This window comes from Lepeophtheirus salmonis, chromosome 11 (genome assembly GCF_016086655.4).
Source record: "Lepeophtheirus salmonis chromosome 11, UVic_Lsal_1.4, whole genome shotgun sequence".
Lineage (NCBI taxonomy): Eukaryota > Metazoa > Arthropoda > Copepoda > Siphonostomatoida > Caligidae > Lepeophtheirus > Lepeophtheirus salmonis.
In genome coordinates, this window is record NC_052141.2 from 6,224,184 (window position 1) to 6,246,396 (window position 22,213).

The following is a 22,213-nucleotide window of genomic DNA, read 5'->3' on the forward strand; positions in this document are numbered from 1 at the left end:
GTAGGTGTTCACTATGTTCAATGAGATGTGAACGTGTTTCATTCTCAACAGCTAATAACAATTGATTGTAATATACTGCACAAATATACATTATAGACTCGTCTATTTTTAACCATTCTCTGCAAACATATTTGTCAGAGAATTCTTGAGCAAACCATGCGAATACATGCTCTTTGTTTTCACCCATTATTGAAATGGATGGTATACCTACTTAGAGTGAGGCTTTTTGTTGAGCTTTTATTAAGGATATTGGAGATTTTCTGAGTTTTAATTCAGTTTTAGCTGCTTTGCAGTGTTGAGTGTTGATATAAGAGCAGCTAAGGGGTCACAATTTTGATCTTGATCTATCACCTTTTCTAAAGGTTACTGACTTTCTTGATTTACGGGCGCTTTCTGAGGGTGTTGAAAGTGCACATATCCTGAGGAACCCACTTCTAAGGTGAAATCAATAGCTTTCAAATTCTCTAAATCTGGCTAGTAAATCAGATGATGAATAGAGGATCTTGATCCAGTTTTGACAAATAAGCATGTATAAATGTTCTATATTTGTATAAGTATTTCCTAACAGAGTGTCAGTCCTGATTTATTTGCAGAGTCCAGTCTAAGGACCGGTCCTATCAGTACTTGGAACCCGGTTTTTAACACTGTTGGTCCTTTGGACTGTCAGTACTTGAACTGATCAAACAAAATAAAGTTGTTTGACGTCATCCAGGACCGAACTTTTTAAGTTTTTAGGACTGATATTCAGGGAGAACTAGACTGGAATCAGGCTTAACTATATGGGACTGCAATCCTCATTCCTAAATAAGGACTGGCAGAACTGGTATTTCTCATAGCTGGAAAAGGGATTATAATTACTTGCGTGACGTAATCATGGAGCCAAGAGGGGATTACTTGGCTTGCTTCACGGCATATATTATCTTGTAACCATCCTAATACCGTGTGGACATTACAATCCACCAATCCGAGGGAATCAGTCTTTATATGAAAGTTTATCCAGATCCATTTTTCCACCATCTAAAGGATCCTAGTTAATTTTACAAGTTCGTTGTAGGGATGAAGCGAGATTTCTAATTATTCATGGCTAAAATGACACCTCCTTTCTAAAAATAGAGGATGTTCCGAGTCTGTACCTGAACCAATTTAGACGTGTACCAGTGAATGGATTCTACAAAACTATGTTTGTACCCGCATGTTCCATACCATCTTCTCGACCAAGTATGTCGAACTTTCACATCCCGATACATGATGAGTTTTTCTCTTCACGACCAACACTAAAACTGGAAGCTTGCTTAATCATCTTGTTAGGAATGACTTTCAGGAGAACCCAGGTGTTTACTTTTGTCAGCTCGTCCTGGGGATATCGGTCGTGTCTATGGGATAGAAAAATGTTATTCAAGTCGGAGGTCCCTGTCTGATACATATTGACCCGCAGAAGTACTCCCTGCATTTCTGAGGAATTCAATCCTACAGATCAGTCCAGGATTATGATTCAGCGGTTCGTTTGAACCTAGTAAAAGGATGGAGTATGTTCACAATTGTACAAATGATTCAAAGGAAGACAAAATGACTAAAAAGGATAAGTGTCTCAGGCTGGTCCATGATTTTCAGACCGAAAAACCAACCCTAGTATTTGAATATAATAGTGATGTTTGTTTTTTAACATTCTTCAAATTTCGATTACGGGCAGTTATGAAAAGTTAACAAGCGGTAAGAAAATAACCTATCCAGTATTTCCTTTTTTTTACAATGCCCTCTTTAGGTAGGTAATGTAGTTCAAAGTATGAAAGGAGACAACGTTAGATTGTTTCATCAATAAAGATTCGAATACTGCATTAATCATTATCGAACAGCCTTAAATTATGATAGAAAATATTTTACAATTTAAAAAATACCTCTAAAGTTTTCTTTTAAAGCTATCTTAAGAGAATAACGCAAGATAATTTTATTAAAAGGATGCGCGCTATATACGAATCATCAAATCTTCCTAACTTGTTTCTCTTTTTTTGCTCCATAGGACAACTTTACAAAATAAATCTTTATACATCATTTATAGATTAATAAAATGTCTATCAAAGATATTTTATGCACAGTAACTAAAAATATCTTCTGAGTATCAATATTTCCTAAGTAAAGAGTGTTTTCTTTTTTTCATTAATTGATCGAGATGTGCAACCTAAAGATGGCTTTGTAGGACAATACAAGCTTGCATAGGTAATTTTCATAGCATCTCCACACTTTAGGGCAGTGGCTGTAATCAAAATACGGGAAAAGTTAAAAAAATCCCACCTCTATAATGTATAGAGGCTTGAGGAAGGGGATCTCAAGGATCTGTTTGATTTCATTCCATTTTCTTATTACATATAGTCAAATACTCGTACTTGATTTGTATGTCATGTATACTTAAATTAACTCGTCTAACTACAAGAAGGTATCCAGTGCTATATTATTCTTCTAATAAATATCATTAATTTTTTTTAGACCTATTTTTTTTTTTTTTTACAGCCTTGAACTCTTTTTTTCCCCCTTAAAAATAACAAACCGAATAAAAATAATACGGGAAATGAGCAATACGCTATTCAAATATAAAATTTTCATTCATAGTTGTTTAATACAAATGTATTTAACTATATGAGAACAAGTCTCCTGACAGGAAACTTTTCTGACAGGCTTCTTGATGTACTCACACACTTACATAATTAGATCTATTAAATTTATAGAGACTACTAAAGCTTTAAAACAAAGTAGAGTGTGGCAAGATGTTGCTATTTATGATGGCACAGATGACGTTACTGGTTCATTTTCTGCCCTTTTCACTTATGACGTATGCAACTTGTTCGAATATAAGAAAAATTTAACTTGGTAATTTTAGTTAAAAGTGTGAATTTAAGGAGACTGTTGGGTTATTAATGGGATTTTTGTAGAGAAAACGTACAGTTTAGCGATTAGAAAAGGAAAAACAGTGTTGTTTTTTTATACAGGAGTAAAAATTTTAAAAAACAAAACAAGTTTTTATCTATAAATGTAAAAATGTTGGAGGAAAAAAAGCAACACGTTTGTCATCTCAGTGTGAGTACTAAAAAGGCTATAGAGACTGTTGGTATGTCCATCCAGACTGCCTACAACACCAATAAGTCTATTACAATCCCATACAGCAAATAAGAACCAAAATTTCAGGAGCAAAAAATTAGGTTTGTTCTGGTCAGCTTTCATATGGCCTCCTCCACCCCCAGATCTTTTTCAGTTTGGGACGTCTTGGAGACAAAATTCTGCAGCACCCCTAATCCAAATTTGGATTCGCTTTTGGCCTATCATAATGACAGGTTGGTACGCCATGTTCAAGAGCTGCCACTGCTCTTGTACCTTTCATCAGTATTGCCAATTTGCCATATTTTGAATAGATTATACAAATTTGACGGAATATGTCCGATTTTTTTTTTTTCACAAAGTGGCTATATTTTTTTAAAGTAAAGAAAAAATATTGTGTAATGGAGGTCAAGCCAGTTGGGGGGGGGGGGGGAAGTCAAAATGACCTCAAACATTATGACAATAGGGCCATTTACATCTCCGATGAAGAATTTACAGAATGTATAGTTATTTCACAAATAAATGCTCTAAAATTCATTATCCCAATTATGCATCTTTCATTAAAACTTGAATAAATTCCAAATAAATGAACGTAAGGGAATGAAACATACATTGTTTGGAAGAGCACTCGTAAGACCTTTCTTTTTACTTCATACACTTTTGTGATGTCACCGAAAAAATGTAGAGTATTTGATTTGCTTCAAGCTGGAGTTCTTGTTTGTTGATAAGATATTTTAAAAATTAGGGTTGCTTCCTGATTGCTTTTTCTAAAATAGTTCATTATATTTGAAAGAATGGGAACCACTGCTATACTAGGTGGTCCATTGAAATCTGAACACTTATTAATTCAATAAATAATTAAGGCTGAGTGGTTGAAATTAATTTAGATTATGATATATTAAAGGATAAACAATTAATTACAAAACAAAATGAACTTGCGCTTTATATCTCACGTACATGTCGAGAAAATGATGCTTGAACATGATGGACGAATTACCGTTCGCGTACTATAAGCAGTTGGGGCCATCGTCTACGCCGTCAGCAAATACGAAACGTAGGAGAAAAAGAAGGGCTCTGTCAAAAAGGCCAAAATGGACCCGGGGGAGTTAACTTAGGTCAATCCCCTCAAGTCTATGAGGGCCCATGCAAAGGATCTCGGGGTTTCACTGTTAGGCAGCAATTGGACTGACTCAACCTTTTGGGTTCATGTTGAGGGCAAGGGCTGCATTGTCCTTGATTCAAAGTCCAATGACCTCAAATCTACTGTTTGCCAGTACTGGAACGTCATGACAGGGGACACCATCTACAGCCAGGCCTTTCACCACAATCTGGAAGATATTATATCCACTAAGGAAATCTACGTTAATGATTAAGATAGCACAGACTCATATTAATTTTTAGTGTAATTTTGTTGAAATTCTATTGTTAATTAATAAATTAAATCCTGTTGGAGCATGAAATTCAAAGTGTGCAGATTAAGATCGTTTTCAGTGACGTCATATATTGCATTATAATTGAAGTAGACGCCATTTTGTTGCCTCATAGTTGACATTTTTACATATTAAATGAACACCTTTCCTATAAATTAGCCTTCAGTTGCAAACCCAGGTGATAACCCCTTATATTGCTTCAAGAAGCATTTTAAGAATGCAAGGCTCTTTTCACTTAATAATTAAAGTGTCTAGTGGTCTAACAAACCTCCCTTTTGGCACGAGACCAAAAAGTATTTGATTAATTATTTGTCTTATTATTATTATTTTCCAAACATTCTGATTGCATTTTTTTACCTTTAAAATTATTCATTGATGTAAATATAAGTTACCTAGGTATTAAGTGGGTATGTAAGTATTCATCGACCTTGTGTCTATAGCCTCCTCTTCATGAACTTATGTAGACATACATGACTCTAATTTATTCCATTAAATAATATTATATGAGCATGATTTCTCTCTTTCTAATAATATATTTGACATGCATCATGTATGTCTATAAATAATATACTTATCCAGTACCTAAAGGTATTGATAATAATTATCCATATGGGAGGTTTTTCTCTTTTTCTTCATCAGCTTGAACAATGTGATTAGGCACGTAGGACTCATATCCCAGGAAACACACTGATATAATTTTATCACCCGCTCCCTTAAAGATTCTAAAGCCTTCCAAACAGTTTTAGCAATATATATATTTATAGGCTGCTTTTGGTGTAGTCACACAAGGAATCCAAAATGGTAGCACAGATCAGTCTGAATTTTAGCAACCCGAAGAATAAAATAACCCAACATGATCTCATAATATTTTTTTGGGTTTTATATTCTTCATGTGGCTCAGAAAGCGAACCTGCCACTTCCTGGCTGAGCACTAACGGTATATCAATACAAATTCTGGTATCTCAATAGCTGTTTATGCTTGGAAGACGTCTAGAAGTAGTAGGCCAGTGGTCAGGTAATTCAATGACTACCTGGCTTTAATTCCTACATTAAGGGAAGGGGTCAACTTCTTACCACGAAGATGAAGGATGTCAAATTGCAAAGGGCCAAGAAACTCCATCAAATTTATAAATCAAATCCAGGCATCATAAAGCTATTCATTGATGAGTCAAACTTCACATTGGAGGCATTTTATAACCTAAAAATGGCCGCTGGATGACAGAGGGCTAAGCTAATGTTCCTCTTGTGATGAAGACCAAGTTCCCGTCCAAGATAATGATGTTTGGCCTGATCACCAGTGAGAAAAATGTCATAACAGTTCACATTTTTGACAAAGGTATCAAATCGACCTCCTAAGTGTACTTGGACCTTTTTAAGAATGTTGTGATCCAATGGCTGGAAGCCACATAAACTCCATATACAACGTTGAAAACTCAGCACCTTGTCATGTTCCCAAAACCGTCATGCATTACCTAGGCAGCCAGTTCCACGTCGTTATCGAAGCTGATAAGTGCCCTACCAACGGCCCTGACTTTAACCTGTGTGATTTCTATTTGTGGTAGGAGCTGAGAAGGAACTTAAACGAACATCCAGATGCCTCCTTGTGATCCTTTAAGCCCTTTGTGAAGAAAGCTTCAACAAGAAAGTTTTTCTACAGCCCTACTTAGTCTTTATGTTCCGTTAATAGTTGGTGATCAATGCTGAGGATGATTGAATTAATTGTTCATTTTAAATTTCATCTATAATAAATTTCGTCTTAAAATGCCATCTAATATTATTTAAACTTACTTAAAAATATTGTTCGGATACCTTTGTCCACCCTTGTATATTAATAAAGCGAAGGTTGTCCATATGTATGTATGAATGTCTGAATATATGACAATAAGCCACCGGGTGCATTGTCAAAAGTTTGTGTAAGCAAAATACATCATGCATAAAAACTTAAATAAATTACGAGCAAATTGACATAGGACAATAAAATATAAACTGTTGAAGAAGTAGTCTTGAGACATTCCTTTGGACCTGATAAAATTTATTGTAAGCAAAGTCATTTTCGTGATGTTGTCCAAAAAACACAGTTTACTGGATTGTCTCCATGTAGGAGTTTCTATTTGTGTGGTGGTCAAAATTTGGAAGTGAACATGTCCACTATGTTGAGAATCAGGAAGGCGTTTGAAAATAATCAAAAGGTTACAGGGGGTCTGGAGAATTATATATATATTTTTTTTTTGGGTGGAGGGGGGTCTTAGTCTTGTTTTTAGATTCTTTTTTAGATTGAAAAATGCAATTTTTTGGGATACAATATGAGAAATAAATTTCTTTTTAAAAAATTTCCAAAATGAAATTTTTAAAAAATTCTTTTAAAATTTAAAAGTTTTTGAAAAAAAATTTACAAATTAGATTTTACTTCAAAATCTACATTTTATATAAAAAATTAAATTATTGAAAAATAATTTCAAAAATTAAATTTCAATTATTAAATTTTTTGAAAAAAAAATTAAATATAAAGTTTTCTGAATTTGTAGAGGGCTACAACCCCTTCAGTGCACCCCTTGCAGACACCCCTGGGTATTATAAAGTGGAATATAATCATTTATGGCCTTTATTTCTTGATAGCCTTTTTTATATATAATGGACTGTTTATTTCTGCTATTAAATTGAAATACTCCACAGCAAATCCTTTCGCCAATCATTCACTTAATGCAAGATTTAAAGTATTTGAAAGCTTTGACCTTATCGGCATGTAGACTTTGTTCCAGTACTTGATGATGGAGGTATTGACGGAGTCGATGCTGCTGTGTGAATGGGTAGATACCTCCTTCTCTAACTCTCCCTAAAAGAAGAATTTTTGGTATACATATAGGTGGAGTTATATGCCCAGATCCATGGGTCCCAAAATGATCCGTCACTTCTTTCAATAAGTTTTTATGTCTTGCGAGCTTTGTGAGAGGGAGCCGAGTCTTGTTGAAACAGGAACTTGACACCTTTGGCCTCAGCTTTTATCCATGGAATCATATGGCACCGGCCAACCCTTCCTTTTGGCTCACTCCTGTGGATCCCAATAACCCTAATGGTCATGATAATGGTCGAAAACATGGTTTTAAAGACATGGGGGACATTAGCTCCATCTATCGCTAACCAACTGTCGTTCTGGATGTTGTGGTATCTGTCAACAGTATTCTCATCCGAATAAAAGATGATTCTGTTCGTATGGGACTTCCAACCGTTCCGCAATTATCTTCTTTGGAGAGCCTGAGTGGGCTTTTCTCTTATATCCCCCTCTTCCTTACAGCGGTGGTAGACTTCGTAGACTGTGCTCTTCCGATAAACAAACATCTTCTTGATATACGCTGGGCTGCGTCCCCACACAACCCAATTCAATGATTGAGTGCCCTAGGGGCTTCTCTATCTTAAATAATTGTTTTGAATTAAAAGTTTCACAGCAAATGCTCAACCTCTCACTATACAAATTGAAATAAACGCGTTGAATGCTTTTCTTATTATTCAAGATGCAATTCAGGATAGTACAGATTTACCTGAAAACTTGTATACAAGTAGCGGATTAATTCATCAATTACACACACAAGAAAAAGAAAGGGTTGGAAAATTTGATATGAAATATGTACAGAGTGTCTGTTTGGAATAGTATTATAAATATAAATATTTATAAATTGGTTATTTATGGGATTTAATGCATTTTATTAAGAGATAGACTATTGATGTTTTTGCAAAATATAGTTCCAAGAATCTTATATTGACGTGTTATATAGAGTTTCTTTTTAGAATTGTAGAAATAAATGTTAGTTAAGAACGGAGTGTTTCATATTCAAATAGAAAAATTGAAAATATATCAACGAATAGAGAAAAAAGTATAAATCAATTATTCATTATTTCACATGAAATACAAAGTGTTTATTTGGAATTGCACAAATAAATATTTGGTAAATGGAAAAATTACATTTATAGACAAAAACCTACAGCTGTTATTTGCTCTAGAAAAGAGATGACAAATATTCAATTGTCATTAAAGACAAAGTTTCTGCATTGGGGTTGAATTACAAATCTAAATAGTCATTGTTTAACCATTATTTAAATTTGTAATTGATTGTTTTTTTAGAGATACATATACAACCAATGTATTTCTCAATAAAGAATTGAAAAATAGTTATTTTGAAATGAAATACAGAGTGCTTATTTTGGAACTGCTCAAATAAATATAATTGTTGATAAATGGTTACGTTTTGTAGATAATTTATTGCATTTTGTTTGGAGAAAAGCTATTATTCATTTGGGGAAAAATTATTTATAAATAATTTATTTGAGGTGAACTACAGAGTGTGTCTTTGGAATTGCACAGATAAATATAGATAAAGGTTCAAAACAAAAGTATTTATTAAAATTAAGGAAAGTAATTTATGTAGTTAAAAAACTTAGATATTTTGGTTTTTTTCTTTGTAAAATGGGTTAAAAATATTTTATTTGACATGGAATACATAGTGTTTATTTGGGTTTGAATAAACAAACTTTTTTGAAAATGTAATACCAAGTATTTATTTAAATTTAATGTTGGCCAACTGCATAAAAAGTACGTGAAATGGTGCTTTTAGACGTTTCTAAAACTGAACAGAATTAAAAAATATTGTAGGGTGCTCTAATCCTTATTTCTTTGGTCTAGCCAATTCCTTTTATATTTACTACAATTTTTTTGAGTATATCAATAAAAGGGTTATAAAAATGGTACAAACTACACACTGGCCTACTAGCCTTTGGCTAGTTAGAAAACAGAGCAGGGTGGCATGTATCGAGCCCGTGTGTATATGTAATACAATATTTTTAATACGGTATATACGCAAACAATTTTGGGTTCAAATCTTTAGTATTACCTTTTGTCAACGTCTTATACCGGGTGATACATTGAAATCGTAGCACTTACTAGTTCAATAATTATAAAGGTTGAGTAAGGAAAATTAATTAATATTTGGATATATTAATGAATAAGCAATTGGTCGGAAAACTAAAAACAAACTTGAGCTCTCTAACTTACATACAAATCCAGAAAATGACACAGAAACGTGATCGACAAATTAACCCTTTGCGCACAACAAGTAGTTGGCGTTTCCAGGACTATCATCTACTCCGTCAGCAAGTCTGAAACGTTGGAGAGGAAGAAGGGCTCTCTCAAAAGGGCTAACTGGACTGGATAGTTAAAAAAACAGCCCAGGCCAATCCCGTCAAGTCCATGATTGCCTATCCCAGAGATATCGGGTTACGCATTCCACTGTCCAAAGATATTTTAAAAAATGGGTGGGAAGAGCCTTGTGAGAGTGGAAAGGCCACTTTTGATACCAGCAATGAAAAAAACCCCATCTTCTTCACTGCAAGACTCTTTTAAATTCTTTTTGACACTTTTAGCCCCCTGTATAGTCCATTCTCGTGCATGTCGAGGGGAAGGCCTGCAGTGTCTGCCATCCAAACACCAAGCCCCTCAAAGCCACTGTCAGACAGCACTGGGCGCCATGACAGAGTACTACATCAGCAGTACACCAAGCCTCTCAAAGCCACCGTCAGTCAGCACTGGGCGCCATGCCAGAGTACTACATCAGCAGTGGGTACCAGGCCTTCTAACACCACCGCCTTGACGCCTTCATTGCCACTAAGGATGGCTACATTATTGATTACGATAGGTATGACACACATCTATTTATAGTACTAATTTTGTTGAAATTCTATAATTAGTTATTAAATCTCATCTTGTTGAAGTTTAAAATTCAATGCGTTCCGATGTTGATGGGCAACTCGGTACGTGGAATAAATATTGAAAACAATTATTTTATATGATTTGTACATAACATATATTTTTAAAAGACAAATTTCACTTCCGATGCAGTTCAGAAATATCCTTTAACAAAACTAACATTTCTAAGCGGGAGACACAGTTTCAATTGTAAAATGTTTTTATGGCGGCGATGATAATTCTTTGGGCTAAGACCCTCAAATGATGAAGGTTAGCTACGCCCTGGCTTGAGACTATAGTTAATTATAGTCCTAGTTATTTCAATCCATTCCAAAAATGATAATATGAAGTCCATATTTGACCGAAAAAGTCAATAAAACAATATTTATTTTGTTAAACAATAAATTGTGATTTGATTCTCTTTTTAATTTTAGATTGTTTTTTTTTTGTGTGTGTGTGCTCACAGCATAAGAATGTCCAAAATTAATTTATAATCATATTTTTGGTTAAGGCAATGTACATATATAAATCAAATGGCTTTGTCCATAGGGTTAAATCACATAGGGTATAAGCCATTTATGGTTTGAAGTCAATGAAGATATTTTCCTCCTTAACTTAAACACAAAAGAACAACCGTGTTGAAATATTATTATACTATATATTTGTCTGGAAACTAATTGGAGTTGAAGAAATGGAAATTAAAAGAAGTAAATCATAATTTATGTGCCTATCCACCTATGTGCCTGAAAAAATAAATATACGTTTATACATAATTCATTTCTTAATGTGAAGAAACATACACTTCCCTGTGAAAATTTGAATTTATTTTCAGAGTAAAACAAATTCATTATTCCACTTATCCTTCATTTCGTCCACCTTGACATCCCCAGCACCACCAGGAGCAATCTCCACCTTAAATAACCACAAATATGAGTACATCTGTGGAATTAAAGACATATCTTTCATCATTAAGATGTTGTTGTTGTTGATAGAAGGACCATTCATCTTAGAAGGGAAATAATCATCCTTCAAAAAGAAACTCCTTGAACTTTTATCCATGAAATTTAAAACCGCATGGACTCCCCCTATGTAAAAATAACAGGTTGTTAGTTCACTGTACGTTTCAATTATTTATTGGAAAACGACTAAGCTACCACACATCAATATTTAAACAACAATTTGGGATGCTTTATTTGCAAATTGCGGGATATCCAAAGGGTTAATCAGAATCATTTGCAAGGCATTTACTAACAAAATCAGCATACCTCGGTCCAAAACTTGTTTTATGCCATGACAAGGGCACCAAACAGGTTAATAACCACCATCGCCACTTTACTAAACATTTTTACCTCTCCAAATACTTTAAAATGAACCTCGAGCCCATGGGCTGTCTAAGAAAATGAGGAGACCATCCACAATGCATATAAAGTAGTTTCGAAGCGTCTGAGAGCTGTATTTGCCGCAAATGTTGGCCATATGGAATGAACTGGCACTCATTTTGAAGGAAAATTCCTGCTGATTGCAATCACCTAAAATATGTTTCAAGAAGTACATATTTATGCACTTTCTTGGCTCTTGAATTTGTTTGCATCATTTGTAAGAGTGAAAGAAAGGTTTAAATTCATGGACATAAAATTGAGACCATTCATCTTAGAAGGAAAACAAAATTGAGTACATATTTGGTGTCTCAGCATAAAAATAATCTTTAACAAAAATCAAGAAATAGAAAAAAATCCCAATTTATATTTTTTCTTCATACTTCTTACAGTTGCATTGAGGGTGTTTAGATGAGGGACACTGCCGGCCTCTATATCAATGGACACCAAGTCAATCCTCGACTACACCCTTAAGGTGTAGTCGAAGAGAGGCACCAGGGCTGTAATTTTGGCCTGGTTTGTTTTCATTAGCTCCTCCTGATCCAGTTTGGCCATTTCGACAGCCTTTCTTCCTTTCCAATGTTTTACATTGTAGACGGCATAGAATTTTCTCGATTTGTACGTAAGCTAGAGAGGTCAAGTTGTTTGTTGTGTGACTAATTGTGTATACTTTAATATATGTATCTAAATATGAATTAATTTCAATCACCTAGCCTTCATTAATTATTGTATTAGTAAGTGTTCAGAATGCAATGGACCACAAGGTAAAATAGAGGTTATTCCTTTTATAAAGAAAATAATCATAGCTGAAAAACATTCTCTTTGGATCCATGAAACTTAAATGCTTGGTTTTGGCGCTAAAGTCATTTTTTTGAGCTAGTATGGGTATTTCCTCTTGCTTATTATTGGCACCTTTCAACCATAAAATGTATCAATTAATCATTTTTTTATTATGAAGAACCCCTTTAGCTACTCAAAGTTCAATTTGTGGCACATCCAAAAGTTTAGTCAGAATAAGTTGTTTATACAAATCGACAAATATTCGTATATTAATACTAATTTAGGCAATGAAGACTCAATTTTGAAGAAAATCTTTATGAATTCTTTTGCGTTGACGAGGCACATTCATATAATTAAAGACAAATCATTCACAATTGGAAGATTACTGAAAGAAGCATCAGATTTATAGTATATAGCATAGATACCATTCATTTTAGAAGTATATGAATCTGTGCCTTGACAGTCCTCATTTATTTGATATACCCCATTCCGACCTTTGGACCGGTCCTTTGCATTGTCTGTAGTACAACTTATTAAAAAAGAAGAAATAAAGTTAAGTATCGTCATCAAGGACCAAACTTTTTAGTTGTAGGTCTGATATGCAGGTCTGAACGGGACCTAGGCAAGACTAAACAGGACTATAGACTTCAGTTCAGTCATCGGACCGGTCCTTCAGACAGTCACTACTAAAAATGATTAAAAAAAGGAGATGTAAAGGAGAGTGACGTCAACAGCAACCCTCTTTATATTTTTTTAGGACTAAACCGGAACAAACCGATACTTAACAGTGACTTGCAGTCATCAGACAAGTCTTAGGACTCTCAGTACGATAGTTGATTAAAAAAAAAGAGATATAAACTTTAGTGACGCCAACAATTACCGAACTGTATACATTTTTAGACCTGAAATGTAGGACTGAGCTGGAGTGGATTTAGACTAAACGGGACTGTAGTTTTTAGTTTCGTCTTATAACTGCTCATTTCGACTGTTACTACTATAACTGACTAAAAATGAAAATGTAAAGTTGAGTGACGTCATCATGTCAAACTCTTTATAAGTTTGTAGGACTAAACTGGACCAGATAATGGCTAAAAGGGACTGAAGTCCTCAGAGCAGTCTTACAACTCGTGCTTTAGACTCTGAGTACTACAACTGATTAAAAAAGAAGATGTTACATTGAGTGACGTCATCTATTCGTTCAAGACCTAAAATTCAGGACTGAAAATGACTGGATTGAGACTGAACTGGACGGGTGTCTACAGTCTTAAATAGGACCAACACAACACTAATGCGCATAGAATCCTCCAAGAAGATCTTCTTTTAACTTGTGTTCAAGAATTTAAAACTGAATGAAATCTTCCTCTGTGTGAATAATGTACCACATATGTGCTTACAGGTAGTTAGATCCCTTTATGTATATTATAATGCATGTATTATTCTATGTAAAGCAATTAAGCCACTATATACTAGCAACGTTGACTGAACATTTGTTGTACTTTAAACAGATATGTGAACATAGATGGAGATAGTGTCGATAAATGTACAGCAAAGGGTTACTTTCTAAAGGGGTTGTAAAATGTAAAAAGGACTAAATTAGCTGCCAAATTGATTCATTAAGGGTTCATTTTTGTACACTACAGAAATAATTATTGGCTTAAAATATATTTGTTCATATGAAGAGTGATGCACAAAGCTTGACTTAAATGACCAATGGGAATGTGATTGAAGGAGGGGTATTAAATCAAAATTTCTACAACAGTCCATACAATCATTTTTTTGATTAAACGAAATAACTTATTTATATAGGGGTAGAAATTACCCCATAAACTAATGTATTCTTACTGATTAATTATGAGAGTTTTATAAAATACGACCTGATGAAAAGGATTTGTTGAATGTATAGGAGAAGATCACCTTAGCCGCAGGAGTGTCCACTGGATTTTCATATTTTTTTGAAGGTGTATGGTTTTTGGAAATTTTTGAAAAAATGTATTAAATTAAACCCTTCCTGTAATATTTTCCACTACTCTATTTCATGTATTTTAATGATCTTTATAAGTATCCAGATCTTTTGGAAAAAAAATACAAGAAAATTCACAAAAAAAATAATTTTTTGGAAAAAATTTGAAAAATCTATAGTTATTTACAAAAACTGAAATATTTTGTTAAGCAAAATTCAAAATCTATAGCTATTTGCAGTAACTTAAATTTTTTCCCTGATAAATATAAAAATTAATTGCAATATTTTAAAAAAAAATTTAGGAAAAAAAGTTATAAATCCATAGTTATTTATTTTTTTTTTTTTGAAAGAAATTCAGAAAATAAATTTTTTAGAAAAACAAAATTTAAAATTTCAATTTTTATAAATAAAAATTTATGGAATTAAAAAACAAAAATCTATACCTATTTAAAGAATGTTAAATATTTTGGGAAAAAATTTCAAAAATGTAACTCAAATATATTTTTTTTTAATCCAGAGCTATTCACAAAAAATATTTAATTTTTGCTGCATAATTTGACAAAATGGCGAAATAAGTTAGTAGTAAAAATCAAAAATTCCTTAATTTTGTGTGTGTGGGGGGGGTAGAGCCCCTCGCCCCCTCTCTGCAGAGATAGTATTACTAGAAGGAGTTTTAATGTTGGTGTTTAACATACATCCTTCATATATATTATTACATTCCATCTCAATGTCTGGAAAAATACATTAAGAATATACAACATACCTATTAATTGTTTAATTAATGCCTTGATCAAAAGATTTTGTAGGCCATGTTGTTTATACATATATATATTGATAGGCTACATTTTTTTGACACATCCTTTATTAAAAAAATAATAAAAATAATCCGACGACGAGACATACAGGATATAGATTTCAAGAAGCAATCTATTCAAAAATAATAATAATAATATGATTAATTGTTGACATGGTGTTCTTGCTACATAAGCCTACAATCAGGTCATTCCCCTACCAAATAGGAAGAAACATTGCTTTGGGTATGCACCATAGAATATAGAATAACACTCTAGCTACAGAATAAAAATATATATAAATATACAAAGGTTTAGTAAGGAAGAATAATGGAGGTCACGCATCTAAAACCTTGTCTAGTAAGAGTCAGCTTATTTTCTAAATTTTTAATATTAAAATTATACAAACAGAACAAGGACCCAAAATATGTAGTTGCATAAAATACCGATTTATCTCTACTATTATTGATTAAAGCTTTCATTACTTAACCAAGCAAAAGTTTGCCTATTAAAAATGACAACTTTTTGTTTTAACACCATTTCTCTACGTGTATAAATTACGGAGCTAAAAGGAAACGCATGTGCAATCTCCTCTACGCCAATGTCAGTGTCAAAAAGGCTGCAGAGACCGGTGGCATTTCCATCCACTGCCAACAACATCAATCAGTCGATTAAAACCACATATACCCAAAAATAACAGAACCTTCTGAAGCAACAATATGGCTGCATCAATAGAGACATCCATCGACCCTGCCCTTAATCCCTTGAACTTTGCAGTATAGGGTGACATGGAAAAGAATGGCTGCCGGACCTACTATCCCCATTTGGATTCGTTCCAAGCTGTCATCATGACAGCATAATACATTGTGAATCAACAACCAAAAAGGCAACACGCGTGCTATTTCCTCCGCGCCAGTTTCAGTGCCAAAAAGGCTCCAAAACCCGTTGGCATCTCCATTTGGACTGTCTACAACGTCAATAAGTCCATTACAGCTCCATATCGTCAATAAGAACCAAATCATCTGAACAAGAATATGGTTGACTTATGCCCTTCTCTAGACCTAAAATTAACACTTTGAACTTTGCAGTTTTGGGTGACTTGCAGAAGAATGTCAACCATCCAAATTTGGACACTGTTTTCATCATCAAGAGCCACCAAATTGTTTGCTTGGTGTTGAGGCTGTTATTGCTTCTGAAGGAAAAGAAATATTGGATAAAAAATTCCAGTAAATAAATTATTTATACGTAACACAAAATTGAGTAGTCTGTTTTTTGATTCCTTAAAAATCATATTCATTTGTAATTTGGTCATGGAACTGCTAGTTTTGGGTCCTCACTCTGAACATTTGATCAAATACAGTTTTTGTAAACTTTGACCACAAATATAGATTTTCTATTGGATTTAGGTCCGAAGGCCTGAAATATCCGCTCCATGACCTTAGTGTGCTTTTGCTTGAGCGATTCCTTTTTTATGCGTTGGCTGTATGTTTTGGGTAATTATTTTTAGTGCCCTCCTATGAGGGAAGGACGTTATAGTGTGTGATGTAGTTGCCCTTTCATCTAAGCAGAGAATCAACTGCAAAACAGAATGTTTCAATAATTATGCTTGATGAAGATGGTGTTCTTGGCATTATACTTTGAATTTTCTTACCCCAAACTCTTTTCTTAGATAATCATATACTGCCTTCTCACTAGAAAAATAATCCTAACGCCTAAATTATGGACTGTTCTTTTCTGCGTCGGTGGGAAATCTTACAAAATCGGCAAGGAATCAAGTATGGATTTTCTCAACTGTATATATTGTCTAGTCCAATGTTGCCTTTCACCTCAAATGACTTAAGAGGCCTTTCGAAAAATGGTTATTTTATTTCACATAAGTTGTTGGTAAATTTTATAAAATTTGGTTGCATAGGCCCTCAAATAAAGGTAGGAAAAAAGGTCATCGTAGTCAAGGTTATGAAAATTCCCAATTTTTAAGTGGATCTAAATAATAAATATACACATTTGCAAATTTTTTTATACATCTAGTGATGAAAATCCCGTGTATTTGTGGCCAGTTAAAAAAAAAAAAGAAACCGAAAATCAATCCCTCCACTTTGATGAATGTTTGCAGGAGATCAGCTTAGCTATTATGACCTTCATCAGATGAGCTACAAGCTGCAGTGACAAGGGGATGAAAAGAATAAATCAAAGGTAAAGATTACTCCGACGTCGATCTTCTATTCTACTCCGAGTCCAACAAGGGCTGACAATTATAACACTGTGATAAATTTTCAAGGTTCTTTCCGTCTTTTATCAACATAAATTAATGTTCAATCAGGTTTTGAATATAATTGAATGTAGTAGGACAGGAAGTTCACTTCTCAGGAGTTAAATAATAAAGACAGTACCTGAGGAATAAAAGAATATTTCTTCCAATTACCAATTCCAAAAAGATGGCAAGCTACAACCACACACATCTAAATCGTCTGACTGTTATGTGCTAAGGAACAAATATTATTCAACAGCAATGATCGTTGTTATGAACAAGTAAATAAAAATTCTAATAAAAATTAAAAAGTATCTTCAATAGCTATTGAGCTAAATTTGTCGTTTCAGTCAAAAAGCTGTCATGTGTAGTCAACGTCATTATTTTTAATTTTGAAATTGTATGTTTTAAATTTTTTTTGGACGTTTCTACTTTATCCATTTTTTTTTAAACGGTTCAAGGCAAGTTTTGATACATTTAGAATCAGGCATTTCAAAAATTTAAAAATGAGCTCCCCCTAATATCCTTCCAAATATTCTTCAAACCCTTTTTCCTACCTTTTCTAAGGCATTATTTATAGTCTACCTACCCCATGGTTGTATATGATTCTGTGGGACAAGTGACAAGGAAAAGGCATTATAATTTCCCTTAATTAGAGGGCATTTCATTTTTTAGTTATATGCACCTGTATTTGACATTTTTTTAATAATAATATTTTTGACAGAGTTAAAATTTATGGCGAGGAGGTATGTTTTTATATTATTCATTTAATAAAAGATTTCTTCAAGATCACGGATGTTTAACACATAGGCAAGTACTCAAGTATTTTTACTCGAGTCATTCTATGGCAATTTTTATCATTCTAAGCAGAAGATTATATTTAGTAGTGTTGAGACTCGGTCCAATATCGAATTTTTAACCGGGTTCGGTCTTTAGTGATTTTTATATTGTGATTTGGAGTCATATTTCCGTTCAGGCCGCGATTTTAGAATGTTAATAGTTTTCAAATCGTGTACCCATTTTTTTTGGTTTTTTTCCGACCTAACAAGGATACGGGACATTTTTTCTGAATAGCTATTTTTCAAGATAGTCTCCTTATTACAAGGGCTGTAGAGTCGCAGTTGGAGTTAAGAAACTTATAAATAGATTTTGATCCATTTCATTTGTTGTTCATCGTGTTAAATATCTAACATTCTAAATAATTTATTTTTACCTGCTACAATTATTTACCACATTTAACTAATAACTACATACCTATAGCTATAAATTAAATCTATATTTATAGTCTCTAGACTAAAATGACTAATACTTGAATAGTACTGATATAGGCTATAAAATATACCATTAAAAAATTCTGAGTTAGAGACGAAGTCAGTGACATTCAAAATACTGGAGTACACTTTTTGTTTTTGCCTCAATTACTCCGAGTTGGATTAACTTAGGCACGTCAACCAGACAAGTTAATTTACACGTCAAGTTAGACACAACAAGCCTTTGTATACCATACATTGTTTGGATCTATAACAATGTATCACTTTCAAAACCATAATTTGAAATTTTGTGCATTTTCCCAAAGACACACACATCAACTCACTGAACCGACTCTTACCACATAACAACTGTGCCTTCCAAATGGCTGCAACTATGGTGTGTAACTATCCATAGATGCTAGGTGGATGGTATTAGCTTTTATGTACGAGTGTTGCTGTCGTGCCAGTTGTTGAGCGATCCCTATGAAATTATTGCTCAATAATGGTTGGGAATTGTTCACAATTTAAAATGATCTAATTGGAATTCAACTAATCGTTGTTCAGAACACTGATTTGGAAAAACGAAGCAGAAACATCAAGAATATGCACTGAATATTAGCCCTGTTTTGTTTCAAGTTTTTTTTTCCAATTTTCGATTAAGGTTAGTTTGGAAAAGTTGGATTTGGTCAGGAAGTAACTCATACGAAATTTCATTTTTTTATTTTGAAGATATCATCTCTATGTAGCACATCTTGTAAAAAGTTTGAAAGGAGAAACAAGTTATTCACATCGTCAATAAATAATAAATCCTTAATCCTTAGTTTACATAAAATAATAATGATAGAAATTGTTCTAACCTATAAGACATATTTTAATTTTTTTCCCTAAAGCATCACTCTGGAGCAAAAACAGTGAAAATTATAAAAATAACGAATTTTTCTGTTCTGAAATTGTGAGATAATGATGCACGCATTAAGCGGATCATCAAATTTTCCTTAAAAAAATTTCGGCTAAACTTTTATGTGTGATCGATCCAGATCAAACATCTTTAGAAGGAGCAAATTAGTTTGGACCCCAAAAATTCATAAGGGTATCAGACCGGGCTCAGATGTTCAGACTTAACCCAACACTAGTTTGCAAGCATTTAAGACATGTCTATTCCTTCATGGATATCAATAAGAGTTGCACCACCAAGGAATGAATGTATATACAATGCTCATAGAATGAAAACGTCATTCTATGAAAAATATTGAATTTATAAAACACAAAAGAGAGCTCCACAAAAGATCTTGTTACGATCCATTGATGCTCTTTTGTTGTTCATAATTGAATTTATGTGCACTTTTTATGAGCTATAGGTATTTATACTCGGCGGTACCTTAACGTATGAGGGTGATTGAAAAAGTTTCCGACCTCAACTGGAAAATGACAGCACTCTTAAATAAAATATATATATCCTGCGTCTGTTGAGAGTTATTCAACAAAGATTCGGGCATTTTATACGCGGAATTATAATGTAGTTTGAATGCTTTTGTGGGAAAAAATCAAAGTGTGATCTCTAATTTAATATTTGTATTTGAAAGTGTGACTTATAAGTATATTCAAGCAATAGCAGACATATAAAGGCTTGTTGTTGCAAATTTGACGGATCTATATCAATCCAACTAGGAGTAATCGAACCAAAAGCAAAAAAAGGTCTCGTAAACTATTATTTTGCAGAAAGAAACGTAGAGTAATATTTAGAATTGTTACCGAAATAAAAAAATCACTGAGAGAATCTCTTGGAGCCTCAAAGGAACGATGTTGAAAAATAAATAAAAAATCAACGAAAATGAGAGGTCGGAAATATTTCGGACCACCGGGGTACAATGATTGTAAAGTCATTCTCTACAAAACTCATATCCGGACATTTAATCCCATTGAAAAAAGGGATGTTCAGTGACGTCATACGGTTAAGACTAATGACAGGATATAGTTTTACCTTCCAAGGTACATAAAATAATTATATCCACGGATTCAATTCCACTGAATATTAAAGAATTAGGTATAATATCGTCATTTCTAAACTATAAACCATCAGGTCCCCCATAAATAATATCTGTCTACCATCCATGACTAGGCATCTCCGTTGCTGACCTCCAAGACCTCACTGTAAGGCCTTACTCAAAAACTACTCAGTATTAAATACATAAGCCGTATGACATCCCAAAATATCCCACTTCAAAATGGGAATAGAATGTCCAGAATTGGATTTCGCAGGAAATAAATTTATAGTAAGAAAAATGGGATTTATAATCCACAGAACACCATTACCATCGTTAAGTATGGAGGTGGAAACATGGTGTTTATCCGCAAAGGACGACTTCACTGCATGGAAGAGAGGATGGATGGAATCATGTACCTGGATATCTGGGGCAAAAACCACCTTCCCTTAGGGAAGGTCACTGAAAAAGGCTTTATAATGTAGTAGCGTCCGCAGTATTATATTTTGGGGTCTTGGTTTTCAAAAATCAATTGCTATTCACAAAAGATTCAATTTTTTCGGGAAAAACCGCAAAAATCCACAGCTACTTACAAAAAAATTAAATTTCAAACTAATATTTTAAATATAGAAGGTTCTTCTTTTTCTATTAATAATTCATTTTCTCCCTTCAAAATCATATAACAGGCAACTGATATTAAAAAGGGCATTAATTCAGTACTATAATATATCTCGGTCCCGCCTTCTCCACGCGCTCTTTTTTTCCTTACAAAAATGACACCCCTAATTATTCATCAATGCACATACCCATCCTCCTAAGCTTCAATATCACCCTTCACAGCCCCCTCTTAATGGTCTTAGTAGCCACGGAGAAGTAGTTGGCGAGGCTATTTGTAGATTTGGCGGAGTTCTCCCTTGATCTTCTTCTCAATCACTCTTCATCTTGGCCACCAGGCTCCTGGAGCACTTCACAATGCCCATAATCCTTGCCACAACCTCATCTTCAGCATCTTGGAGATGCGTGTTCTTTTGGCTTCCTGCTCACTCCATGATGGGGGGATGTTTATGTAAGTCTGTTTTAAGTCATCACTAAACTTTTCTATATTTACAAGAAAATAAACATTAATAAACAGTTCATCTTTTGCTACCCCAGCCTGTAGATTCAGGTTTGATGACTTCTAGTATCATCTTATAGAACCAATCTTGTTATAACATTAAATTCCATTATAGTTACCTTGTTATTATGTAAATAAACTCGTAAATGATATTTCAAGAAAGAACAATCACAAATAATATTGATATCAATATAGGAAAATACACCGAACAATGGTGGCATTAAAATGAATGATATTTACTGCAGAAAGAGAACGGTAGATTCAATTAACGACCATCATTTATGTATATATATGTTAATTAATTTGTATGAATGTATTTATAAATAGGAAATTCTAAATATAAATTGTTAAAATATATATCTACCGTTGTCCATAAAAAGTAGGGGTTTAGTTGCAACACTTTTTAATTGCGGCTTAATTACTTTGAGTTGATTTGATTTCAACTCGGTTTATTCTAATAG